Raw genomic sequence first — 4,186 nt, forward strand, 5'->3', positions numbered from 1 at the left:
ATATTTTGTGGGCCTTTGAGCAGGGATGCTTCTCCTTCTCTTATTTCTATTATTCTTAGGTTTGGCCTTTACAAGGTATCCCAGATTTCCTGGATGTTTCATGATAGGATTTTTTTTTCAGATTTAACATTTTCTTTGGCCAATGAATTTATTTCCTCTATCATGTCTTCAGTGCCTGAGATTCTCTCTTCCATCTCTTGCATTCTATTGGTGATGCTTGCTTCTGTAGTTCCTGTTTGGTTACCCAGATTTTCCATTTCCAGAATTCCCTTAGTTTATGGGGTTTTTTAAAATTGCTTCTATTTCTATTTGTAAGGTCGTAAATAGTTTTATTTATTTCTGTCAGCTACTTGTTTTTCCTTGGCATTCTTTAAGGGATTTATTGATTTCCTCCAATTTTTTGCTTGTCTTTTCCTCCATTTCTTTAAGGGATTTTTCATTTCCTCTTTAAGGACCTCTATTATCTTCATAAAGTTATTTTTAAGACGTTTCCTTCTGTTTCAGCTGTGTTGGTATGTTCAGGTCTTGCTGTAGTAGGATAGCTGGGTTCTAGTGGTACCATATTGCCTTTTCATTTTGAATGTGTTCTTACACTGGTGTTTGGGCATCTGGACTTGGGATCATTATAGTCAGGGTGTTGACTCCTGTGTTTGTCTTTGTTGGATGGGTGTTCTGTTCCTTGGTTTCTCTTTCCTCTATGGTATTCTGGCCTAAGTGGCCAAGGGTTCTGGTGACTTGTAAGTCTTCAGGTCCAGTAGGGTGTCTCTGCTGGGATTTTAGGGGCCTTGGGTCACTTGTTCCTGTATGGCCTCTGGTAAAGCTGAAGTCTTCTTGAGTCTTTAGATCTGGCCTGACCTCCAGTAAGTCCCAAGTCTTCTTCTGGGGTACCTGGGACCAGTCTGGCCTCCAGTAGAGCAGGTAGGTCTGTTCTTTTGGATGGTGTGGACTGTATGTGGTCCTATGGAATCTGTTCTTAGAGTTCCATTCTGTCTTGTGTGGCCTCTGCCCATTGTGGCTGGTGTGGTCTGCGCCTCAGTGGTGGAAGCCTGTTGTGATTGGGGTTGGGGGCTCAGCAGCAGCATGGCCAGGGGACATGGCGTTGGCCTAGGGAATGGTGGCAGTGGACAGAATCCAGGTAGGATTCTGCTGCTAGGTGGGTCACTCACTCGTTCTACCTGGCATGGCCTGGGCCTGCTTGACAGAAGCCTTCTGGAGTTGGGAGGAGGGCCCAGCCATGGGGGATGGGGATTAGCTGGGAGGGTGTGGGTTTGAGGGCTGGTGGAGGCCAGAACACAGGTTGGGGTGCAATTCTGTTGGTAGGCATGTCCCTCACCAGTTTTGACTGGTGTGTTCTGTGGCTCAGTAGCAGAAATCTGCTGGGATTGGGGGTGGGGTCCCAGCAGCAGCAAGGCCAGGGATGAGCTGGGATGGTGGTGGGCTTGGGAAGGTCAAGGTGGACAGAACAGAGTGTGACTTCAGTTCCACTGGTAGGCAGATCACTCACCTGTTCTGGTTGCTGTGGCCTGGGCTAGCATTGGCAGAAGTCTTCTGGGGATGGAGGAAGGGCCCGGCCATGAGGCTGGGGCTGTATAGTTTCTATTTGCAGACATATACATTTGGTTTTGGTTTTGTTTTGCTTTTCAAGGCAGGGTTTCTCTGTGTAACAACCTTGGCTGTCCTGGAACTCGCTCTGTAGACCAGGCTGGCTTAGAACTCACAGAGCTCCACCTGCCTCTGTCTCCCAAGTGCTGGGGTTAAAGGCATGCACCACCATGCCTAGTGTCATCCACTGGAGAATGGTTGACCTACCAAGAGCCACACCATTAAAGAAAACTTACCCTCCCTCCTTCAGAAGTCATCAACTGCCAATAGCTACTTAGCTGGGGTTGGGAACTCATGAGCCCTTACCCACTCCATGCTGGAATGTTGAGTTACTTGATCTGTGAGCACATGAGTACAGTGGTCCTGTTGTGTCCAGAAGGCAGTGTTTCACTCCAGTCCTCCTGAATCTCTGACTCTTACAGTCTTTCCACCTGCTCTTCTGTGATGGCCCCTGAGCTTTAGGAAGGGAAAAATAGTTATATAGATGTTCTGAAATTTCTTTATTCTAACCTGGAAAGACTTTAATTATCTAAGAAATTAAGAACAACACCTACTGTAAACTTAAAATTTGGGGAAAGCATAAAGCCAAAAATTAATGATTGCGCTACCATATGAAAAACAAAAGCAAAATGTCATTCTCATTCCTTATTTATACATATGTACTAATTTTAAAAATAATTTTATCATCCAGTCATCTGTTGATGATCATCTAGATTGATTTCATTTCCTTGTTATTTAAATAAAGAAGCAGAAACCGTGAGTGTGGTAGCATATCTCTGTGGTAGGATTTAGAGTCCTTTGGGTGTATGTTCAGGAATGGTATAGCTGGTTCATACAGTACTGTCCTCAGTTTGTGAAGAAAACTCTTCTCTGGTTCTATAGTGGCTCCACCAGTTTACAAACCCACCAACAGAGAATAAGGATTGTTCCCCCACAGACATCTTCTTGAGCCTTTACAACACCCTTTTATTAAAGAAGGACCATGAAATGACAGGGAATGCTGTTAGAAACTTGCAGATTGTAAGATATGGCTATATCTTCATACCTTCTATTTTGTATACTCAAAAATGTACTTAAGCCTCTTGCAAGTGGGCAGCACAATAATTACTTCTGCACATATTTGTTCTGGATTTGTTGTTGAATCACATGTATAAGCATTATGAAAATTCTTGTAGTATACACAAGTTTTTAAAAGCCATATGAAAACACTTTATCTAAAATTAGCCTATCCCAGGGGAGCTCCTATTGTCAGCTTAATGGGTACATGTATTCAAATGTTGTAAACAAGATGTACAGCTACTCATGTTTAACCTAATGCATATTACCACCTGCAAGTCAACAAACTCCTCTGTTTGCACACAAGATGCCTGAAGGACCTTCACTCATACATGAACACATTATGATTTTCTTCAGTTACATCTCAGTTCAAACATTAGTGTTTTCTGCCATTATTTATCTAGCATTAGAAAAAGGAAACTTTCTAACAAAATAAATATTCATTGGCTTGTTTTTATTTTATAATTTTTTTTAAATTCAGGTTCATAGATTGTCTAACAAAACCCCAATACCAGACATGAGAAGACCCCATTTGAGTTGTTGGTCAGGGTTGTATAAGAGACTCCCAAAACATAATTTCCCTCTTGTTGAATAGGTCTTAAGTTCAATTAGAGAGCTGATGGTTACCCCCATGGTATGTATGCCACTACTATACCCTTAGGGTTATTGTACCATGCTAGTCATTGATGTGATCATAGGCTTTACAGATAAGTAGGACTGTTGGTTGCTTCCCTTCTTTAGATGCTTGCATAGTGCTTTTTGGTACCATGATAGCTAGTCCTCATAGAGGAACCTTTCAGGTCAGAACCAATTAAGAGATTTCTGGTCCTTGTATCCAAAGTGCATGGTGTTTTCAGCAATAGGGACTTATCTCCCTCCCCTGGGTGGCAACTAAAGGTGAGAGCAATACAACCCTGACCAACAACTCAAATGGGGTCTTCTCATGTTTGGTATTGAGGTTTTATTAGACAAAGGGGGAGACCTCTCAGCCCAGATGGGAAAATTTCACTTAAACTATACATATATATATATATATATAGATATGTACTATATTGATACTTATATATGTGTTAGTTGTAATTTCTAGTAGATAGTTAATACTGTGATTCATTATACCTTTTCTAGACATACCTACTGCTATTTACTCTCCTTTCTCCTTCTTTTATATTTATCTCCTCCCTTGTTCCTTAATTAAAATCCCAGATTCCCCCATTTCCTCCTTAAAGTCACTTGTACCATGCTGTTCCCCTCTTTACTGATCCTTCTGTGGGGTCCCCATTTTTACTTTCTTGGCTTCTGCAGTTACTTTAGGTTATGCACTCATGTCTGAACATTTCAAGCTAGAAACTGCACATGAGAGAGAACATACAATGTTTGTCTTTCTGGGTCTTTTATAAAAGGCTAAATGCAGCAGCCCAACTAGTTTGGAATGTTCAGTATGACAAACTACAAGAGAGAACTTCCTTCCAAACAAAGTGGAAAGAAAGAAGCAACTCCTGATAAGCTGTCTTTCCTCCGACTGTTACAC

Source organism: Onychomys torridus, chromosome X (genome assembly GCF_903995425.1).
Source record: "Onychomys torridus chromosome X, mOncTor1.1, whole genome shotgun sequence".
NCBI classification, from domain to species: domain Eukaryota; kingdom Metazoa; phylum Chordata; class Mammalia; order Rodentia; family Cricetidae; genus Onychomys; species Onychomys torridus.